Source organism: Cupressus sempervirens, chromosome 6 (assembly GCF_028749045.1).
Source record: "Cupressus sempervirens isolate cs-2001-9-10 chromosome 6, ASM2874904v1, whole genome shotgun sequence".
Classification (NCBI taxonomy): domain Eukaryota; kingdom Viridiplantae; phylum Streptophyta; class Pinopsida; order Cupressales; family Cupressaceae; genus Cupressus; species Cupressus sempervirens.
Window position 1 is genome coordinate 319,463,053 of NC_143123.1, and position 9,790 is coordinate 319,472,842.

Consider the following 9,790-nt stretch of genomic DNA (forward strand, 5'->3'; position numbering starts at 1 on the left):
AGTGCCTTATTGAGATGGGTAAGCTTTTTGATGCCCAGGCCTCCATACCTCTTGGGGAGGTAGACCTTCTCCCAAGCAACTAGAGGTTACCTTTTCTTTCCTTCCAGTCCAGTCCATAGAAAGTCTTTTTGGATTTTCTCCATTTTCTCTACAAAATTTCACAGGAATTCCAAAAAGGCTCAAAGCATAAATGGGAAGGTTCTAAAGAGTGGATTTGACCAATAGACATTTCCTAGCCTAGCTGAGAGAGGCACCTTTCCATCCAACCATCTTCTTGTTGAATCTGTCCAGAATACCATTCCAGAAAGAGTCAGGGGGAGAAGAGCCCAGGGGGAGTCCTAGATAGGATGAAGGGAGAGAGCCCACCCCACAACCAAGGATTCTGACAATTTTCCTTTGTCTTACTTCAGGGGTGTTAACAAAGAAGGTCGAGCTTTTGTTCCAATTAATTAGCTAACCAGTCCCTTTGGAGTAAGTATCAAGAACCTCTTTCAAAGTCTTAGTTTCTTTCACAAAAGCTTCCCCCCCCATTATAGTGTCATCCACAAATTACTGGTGAGTGAAGGGGTCATTTCTCAAAGAAGGCTTAATCCCTATAAGACTTCCATCAGACTTTTTACATTCAATAAGCCTCCCAATGCAGTCAACTAAAATAATGAAGAGGATAGGTGATAGGGGGTCTCCCTGCCTGAGACCTCTAGAAGGTTTAAAGAACTCAGAGGGGGCTCCATTAATCAGAACAGCAAGAGAGGTGGTAGACACTAATTGAGAAATGAGTTTACACACTTTATTGTCAAAACCAAAGGACTGAAGGACCTTTCCAAGAAAGGACCAGTCCACCCGATCATAGGCTTTTGAAAGATTCAGTTTGAGCAACATACCTTCCCGCTTGGAAGCTTCTAAAGAATGAATAACCTCATGAACCATCAGCACCAAGTCTAAGATTTATCTCCTAGGAACAAAGCCCAATTGTTGCTGCAAAATGATCAGATGCAAGATTTTAAGCATTTTAGAAGTGAGAACTTTAGAGATAATCTTGTAGAAAGAGTTGCACAAACTGATGGGCCTGAACTAGTCAAAAGAGTCAGCCCCTGGGGATTTAGGGATGAGAACCAAGAAGGTAGAATTAATCTCCTTAAGAATACTTCTAGCTCTGAAGAACTCTTGAACTGCCTTTACCACATCCCCCATGACCATCGGCTAGTACATTTGGAAGAAAAAGGTGGGAAACCTGTCCGGACTAGGTGATTTATCACCAGGTAGGGAGAAAAGGGCCTCTCTAACTTCCAAGGCATTAAGAATAGCATAGAGAAGTTTATTATGGTGGGGTTGAATAATCTGAGGAATACAAGAGATGATATCCTCTTGATCCACCTTGGAAAGCAGGGGGTCCTTGGAGAGAAGAGAAGAGAAGAAGGAGAGTGCTTCAGCCGAGATAACAGGATCTTCAGACAACACCTGCCCCTTCTTGATTCCAAAGATCCTTTTGTTAGCCCTATGTTTTAGGGTGGAGAGATGAAATAACTTTGTGTTCTAGTCTCCATCCTTAAGCCATGAGATTCAAGAGTTTTGCCTCTAGAACTTTTCCTCCTTGTTGATGATGTTATGAAGATCAGACAGGATCAACAACTCAGCCTCCCTATTACTCTCATTATATCCTTCCTTCTGAATACTATCTTGGATGATAGATAGATTGTTTGACAACTCCTCCTTGTCATGGAATATATGGCCAAAATCAAACTTGTTCCAAATTTTTACCATCCTCTTCACATTTCTGAGCTTTCTGGTGACTCTGAACATGGTTGAGCCATCAACACCAATCCACCACCATCTTTTGACATTATCCAATAGGTCTGGGTGAGTGGTCCACATTTTCTTGAACCTAAAAGGGCAGTTTCTCCTAGGCTCAAGGGGGGACACCAAAAGAGAAATGGGAGAGTGGTCAGAACCAACTCTAGGAAGCAGAGATAATCTACAGCTAAAAGAGTGCAACCAATCCAGGGAGATTAAAGCTCTGTCCAATCTGACCTGAATGCAATCCTGACCAGCTCTCTTATTAGACCAGGTAAAGGTTACCCCCAAGAGCTCCAAATCCATTAGGGCCAAGTCATTGATGAAATTGGAAAGATCTTTCTTGCTTTCCTAATTCGGGGGCAATCCTCCCATCTTATCCTTATCCTCCAGCGGAGAGTTGAAGTCTCCCAGGATAATGACTTTCTTAATGTCACTGGCTTGCACCAACTTTCCAACTTTGACCCAGTAATTTTTTCTATCTCTCTTGTTGTTGGGAGCATAAATGTTTACTAAAAACCAGCATTCATTAGTTAGCAAATGTTGTACTATATAGAAAATGATGTTATCCTCATCATACTTGGGCACAATATTGAAATGTCTGTTATTGAATAATAGCAGTAGCCCTCCAAATGCTCCTTCTGAGTTTGAGGAAATTCCATTCATGTTGCTGTTGAATCTAATATTTTCTAGATTTTCTTTCTTCATTTTTGTTTCTTGAATAAGAAAAATATTGGGTCTATGATCCCTTATCATATTCCTTACAACTTCTTGCTTGTGGATTTCATTGAGTCCATGAATATTCCATGAGAGGATCTTCATGCTTTAATTGATGAGCAGGCTTCCTGGATGGTGCGCTGCATTCCATCCATGATGTTTCTTCTTGCTTCCTCCTTCCTGATTTCATTCTTGTTTTTCCTTCCCATTGGGTTGGTTTTATGACCAAGATCTGCATTGGCCTTGCTTCTACTTGAAGCAAGAGAGGTAAGAGAGGGGTCTCGACTATTCTTCTTCTTTCTTCTTCTGACTTCTATCCAGGGTGGCTCTTCTTCTTCTTTACATAAATCAAACAAAGCATCTAGCCTAGCCAGTTGTTCCAATGTTGAGGCAGATAGCCGTTCTAAGATTCCATTCACTATTACAAGGGGTTCCCTACTAACCGGGTTTGTGGAGTTTTGAGAAAATGATTCCCCTTCCTTTTGTTCCTCCATAGAGTTTGGGAAAGAGGAAAGGTTCGGATCAACCTCCTCAGAACTCTCAAGGATTTGAGACTCCAAAATACTTGCCTCTTCGAGATTATCCTTGGATTCCTTCATTTGGGAAGGGTTGGTTTTTTCCTCAATTGTCTCATTCCCTTCTCCTTCTAGTGCATCCACTACAACCTAGAGGTCCCAGGGTTCAGCTTGGAGGTCAGTAACAAAATCATTAGCTTTTTCTTCAACCTCTTCATTTTTCTTGACTTGCGTTTCTTTCTTCTTCCAAGTCTTTTTGGGAACATGAGCAACTTTCTTCCCACCATGAGGGCGGGCCTTTCCCCCCATTCCCTTTCCTTTGAATAGTGGGCCGAATCCAACCTTGTTGTCTGCCTTCTTAAAATGGAAGCACGCAAAGGGCACACTTTCATAGTTAATCATTTGGAATCTACTTCCCAAACAAGATTAAAATTTAATAACTTGAGGCATATCCTATCCTTCGATCACTCCTACACATATCCTTGCATAGGTAAGTCTCTTCTTAGCTGCCATTATAGGATCAATGGATAGAACCTCTCCAAAAGACCTGGCAATACCATCAAAGACATCCTCATGCCAGTATTCCATAAGCAATTCTAGGAGTCTAATCCATACTAGAGCCTAGGATAGGAAATCATTATTCAAGTCCAGATTGGAAGACCATTTTTGCAAGATTAAAGTAGATCTCCCCAGAGACTAGTTCCTTGTGCACAAGATTCTGGAAAAGTCTTCCGAGCAAGAAAACTCAAAAGTCATGAAACCTTTTTCCATTGCTGTCGTCTCTACATGCCCCTTTAAATCCCATTTGTTTCTAGTAAAAATCCTCACAACATCAATGTTGGGCCTTGGCCCTACAAATTTTCCCACAAGGGTATTCGCCATACTGAGGATATTGTGGTCTATAATTTCTCGAGGAACTTCCTGAGAAAAGATGCCCTTCTCCTTGTCTGATTTATCAATGACTTTCAGGAATGTCAACTTACCTGATGGTTTGACTCCAAATAGGTTTTACTAGTGCCTCCAAGCCCCAGGTGGCCCACCACCCAAGAGAAGGGGAGGAATCTTCTCACCTGGGTGAGGCAGCAACTCCCGTGGGTCCCCATCCTTTGAGGTGTCTACATTATTCACCTCCAATTCTTGCCCTACACCTACAGATTGCCCCCCAACGCCCGTGTTCTCTTGATTCCCGCCTAGCTGCTGATTCAAAATTCCATTCCCGCCTTGTTGCTGATACAAAAATCCATTCCTGCTCGCATCGCATGCTCCAGTCATTGTGATCTTCTCGCACTGCACGCTCTAGTCACGAGGCCCTATTACCCCCCACCTCTTAGTTATTCTAAAAGAATTCTAACAATTGGTATCAGAGCCCACTGCCAATTTGTTTTAAGGTACTAGCAGCAGGAAGATTAAGATGTCCAAGAGAGAAGTTCCCAAGCTAAACAAAGACAACTTTTTTGCATGGAAAAGTCTAATGAAGTTTCACCCCTGATCAATAGGTTACTATGCACAAACCTCAATCATAGTTGATCATATAGACCTTGCAGGAGCCCTCACTACAGAAGACATGAACAAGAAGAAGGAGCACAATCAAGCAATGTTAGAGATTGCTTCAGCACTAAGCTATGCTAATTATGATGACATCAAAGAATGTGCTACTACACATTAGATGTGGAAAACATTATCAAACATCTATGGAGGAGATGATAATGTCAAGAGAGCCAAAAGAGAGAGCCTAAGAGGAAAGTTTGATGACATGAAAATGGAAGAAGGAGAGAATGTTGCTCAATATGGTGCAAGGATGAAAGAAGTGGTAAGTGCCATAAGAATCCTAGGAGGATAGTTATGAGAAGAAACAATATGTAGCAAATACTTGAGAAATTTTCTTCCTATCTATGCTATAAGAGTATTAGCCATCCAAGAGCTAAGGTTTGTACCAAGCAACATATTGTCATTTGAAGGAATAATTGGAAGACTCACTACCTTTGAGCTATCCAACTTTGACAACTATGAGCTAGAAAACTTTGAATCTACATTCAAAGCCAAGATGACAATAAAAGACAATGAGGAGGTGCAAACAAAGAAAAAGGGTGGAAAAGGAAAGTGTGTATCTAGTGACAACAACACTGATGAAGATGATGTAGACCAATTGGAGGCATTACTAGCAAGAAGATTTCATAGAGGAAGAGACAAATCCAAAGGTAAGCTGCCAATCATTTATTTCAATTGTAATGAAATTGGTCACATTGTAGCCAGATGCACACAAAAGAAAAATTACACGGATGGAGGCAACCTCAAGAATAAGAAACAGGACAACAAGGACTACAGAGGTAAAGGCAAAAGATGCTACATTATTGAAGAAGACTCTGACAAGAATGATGATGAAGTAGTCTATGTGGCTATGAAAGATGAATTAGATGAAGATGAAGCAACTGCCTTGGTAACCTACATGAACAAGAATAAAAAATGGATCATAGATAGTGGATGCTCTCATCACATGACTGGAGATACAAGTAAGTTCATTTCCTTTATTCAATATGAAGGAAATAGTGTTAGATCTGGTAACAATGCACCATCTCAGATCAAAGGGAAAGGTAGTATCAAGCTTATTGAAAAGATATCATGTGATAATGCATACTATGTTGAAGGCCTTAATTATAACTTGTTAAATGTATCACAGTTAGGCAACATAGGATGCAAGGTTGAATTTGAAAATGGAGTTGCCAAGATCTATGATTCTCAAGGAAGTCTAATAGGAAAAGGTGACCAGACTAGGAGTAATTTGTTTTACCTAGACATGGAAGATGCTTCTTGTCTCATTGTTCAAATTGATGATGTATGGTTATGGCACAAGAGGCTATGTCATGTAAATTTTGACAATTTGATAAGCATCAGTAAAATGAAGAAAGTCAGAGGTCTACCAAAGTTGAAGAAGCTTGATAACACCATGTGCAAACAATGCCAACTAGGGAAGATGACCAAGTCAACTTTCAAAAGCAAGGCTTATACTTCTAATGAAGTATTAGAGCTAGTTCATATTGACTCGTGTGGTCCTATTGAAGTGCAAAGCTACAAAGGTGACAGATACATTATGCTATTTGTAGATGACTATTCAAGGATGATGATAGTCATGTTCCTAAAACAAAAATTATATGCATTCCAAATGTTCAAATGGTACTTGGCTAGAGTTAAGAAAGAGACTAGGAAGAGCCTAAAATGTCTCAGATTTGATAGAGGAGGTGAATTCACATCAAGAGAATTTGAATAATTTTACAGTGAAAGAGGAATCAAAAGGCATACATTAGCACCTAGGACTCCACCTCATAATGGTATAGTAGAAAGAAGGAATAGATTAGTTATTTACTATGCCAGGACCTTAATGATGGAGAAAAATGTTGCACTCAAGTACTAGAGAGAAGTTGTAAGTATTGTAGTCTACACACTCAACAGAGTTCAAGTCAAGAAAGGTACAAATGCAATAGCTTTTGAATTATGGTATGGGCATTCTCCTAATGTGAAACATTTCAAAATATTTGGATGCAAATGCTATATATATAAAGAGTCTAGAAATGGAAAGTTTGATGCAAAGAGCGAGGAAGGCACATTTCTTGGTTATTGTACTAAAAGCAAAGCTTATAAGTGCTTGAATGTTAACACTAACAAAGTAGTAGAAAGCAAAAATGTGAAATTTGATGAGCTTCCAGAAGTTCAAAGTGTTGAGAACACCAAGAAAGAAAAAGAATACAAGACCCTTGTATACTTTTATGAAGGTATACCTAATAATGGTGAAGTTACAACTCAGAATGACAATCAACAACAAAATCTAGTATTTGCCGAGTCATAGACAGTGAATGCTAACCAGCAGACATATTCAGAAGCCGAGCTACAGAATATAGAGAATGTTCTTTAAAAATTTGAGAACTATCAACATAAAGAAAATGAAGAAATATCTGATGAAAATACACATGAAGATTTAGATTCTAAAAGAGACAACATGCAAACAAGGAAAGAACCAATATTGGCAAAGTATGTAAGAAGACATCATCCTGCAGATCAAATTATTGGAAAAAAAGAGGCAGGACCAATGACAAGGAATAGACTCAGAAGTGAGACATGTCTGCTCAGCAAAATAGAACCAAAAATAATAAGTGAAGCCATAAAAGATGATGACTGGTACAATTCTATGAAAGAAGAAATAGAACAAATTGAAAAGAACATGACATGGACCTTAGTCTCAAGACTAGCTGACAAAAATTTAATTGGAACCAAGTGGGTGTTTAGAAATAAGTTAGATGAGAAAGGTGAAATCATAAGGAATAAGGCAAGACTAGTCTATAAAGGGTATGCACAAGAAGAAGGACTAGACTATGGAGAAACTTTTTCTCCAGTTGTCAGAATGGAAGGAGTAAGGACTTTATTGGCATATGCAGCCTTCAAAGGATTTAAAGTCTATCAAATGGATGTTAAGTCCACATTTCCGAATGGTATACTTGAAGAGGAAGTCTACATAGAGCAACCATAAGGATTTTTTGATAAAAATAACAAAAACAAGGTATGCAAATTACATAAGGCTCTATATGGATTAAAGCAAGCACCTAGAGCTTGGTATGAGAGACTTCACAAGTATCTAGTGCAAATAGGATTTGAAAGGACTGATGATAACAACAACATGTACATCAAATCAGAAAAAGGTAAGGATATCCTTGTATTTGAAATCTTTGTGGATGACATAATTTTTGGAGGAAAGGAAGCACTTTGCAAAAGTTTTGCTGACAAAATGAAAGATGAGTTTGAGATGTCTATGTTTGGAGAAATCAAGTTCTTTGTTGGATTGCAAGTACATAAACTAAAACATGGTATATTTATGACACAATCAAATTACATCAAAGAGATACTCAAGACATTTGGATTGGAAGACTCCAAACTTGTTAGCAGACTAATGGCAACAGGATATAAGCTATCCAAAAATGATGAATTAGTTGAAGTCAATCAAACAATGTAGAAATCCATGATTGAAAAACTACAATATGTTGTACATAGTAGACCAGACATAGCATTAGCAATTGGAATAGTGGCTAGATTCTCTGCTAATCCTAGAGAAAATCATCTCATGGTAGTAAAAAGGATAATGAGGTATCTCAAAGGAACTGATGATTTTGGCCTATACTAAAAAAAGAATGAGAAGTTTGATCTCAATGCATACATAGACACAGATTGGGGAGGCAACATTGATGACAGGAAAAACACAAGTGGAGGAGCATTATTCTTAGGTAAAAGGCTAGTTACTTGGACTAGCAAGAAACAAACATGCACATCTCAGTCCACTGCAGAAGCAGAATATGTGGCAGCAGCAATCTATTGCACAAACATTGTGTGGCTCAAACATCTATTGAAAGGAATGAAAGAAGAGGTAACCAAACCTATGATACTATATTGTGATAATACAAGTACTATAAAACTATCCAAGAATCTAGTAATGCATTCAAAAACCAAGCATATTGCAATCAAGTATCACTATGTCGGAGAATTGGTGGAAGAAAAATAAGTAAAGATGGAGTACATTCACACAAAGGAACAAATTGTAGATATCTTCATCAAACCATTCCCCAAGGATACTTATGAATATCTTAGATGAAAGTTGGGGGGTAAAGCGCCTAACTCAAGAAGTCTAAAGCAACAAAGAAGCTTCCCTGCATCAACAGAAGTAGATCATTGAAATATCAAGAGAATGATGTAGAGGATGACAATAGGAATAGAAATTCTAGATCAGTCACAAGCATGGTAATAGAGGAAAAAGACATAAGATGCAAAGCTTACATCAAGCATGTTGAAGATGCTAAATCTTTGGCATTTACGTGAAAGAGGGAGATTTATGGGAAACTGATCAATAAAAGGTAAGAGGGAGATGTATGAGAATGTATGAGATCAATAGTAGACCAAAAAAAAGAGAGATGAAAGAGGGAGATTCAGAAGAGATAAGAAACTGATCAGCAAGCAACTATGAAGGATCAGGAATACAGAGTAAAGATGTAGTAGTCAAGATGGAGAAGCAGAACAAAGGATTCAGTTTGTATCAGCAAGAGAGGGAGACATGATAAAAAAAGGAAGATATGTAACGACAACAAGTTTTTTGTTTGGTATATAATTGTGGGGGTAACTAAGTTGATCAGCTCAATCAATTGATCAGTTTGGTTTGCCATCAATGCCAAAGAGGGAGATTGTTGGAAATGATTGAAAAGATCTTTGAATGAAGAATTATGGAATTGGTAAATAATGCTTTCAATCATTGTTTTATCATTGATGTCAAACTTTCTAACTATAGGAATGAAAATTGTTTAAGTGATCCAAATACTATGACTTAGTTGATTGACAAGGAGGAGTTAATCAACAAGATGTAACTAGAACACCTAGAGAAAGGTTGAAGTTATGATGTTGTAATGAAGTATAAGGATTAGCTAAGACAATGATGAAATCATGTATTAATGACATACTTTAAGACACAGGGAATGGAAACTACAAAATGAAAGGTTTGACTAAACCATTTGCAAAGACTGACTAAGTTCATTTGTGAGTGCCGAGCAATCCTTCAGGTGTTGAGCATCACAAAAAGGTAGTGGATGCTAAGAAAATTTCTTCAGATACCAAGAAAATCTCTTAGGGTGTCGAGCATCAATAAATAGCAATAGAAGTCGAGTAACCTAATTAATGTTGAGCATCAGTAAACCAATGATGCTGAGTTGCTACATTATTTGTTAAGTCAAAAGATTTTC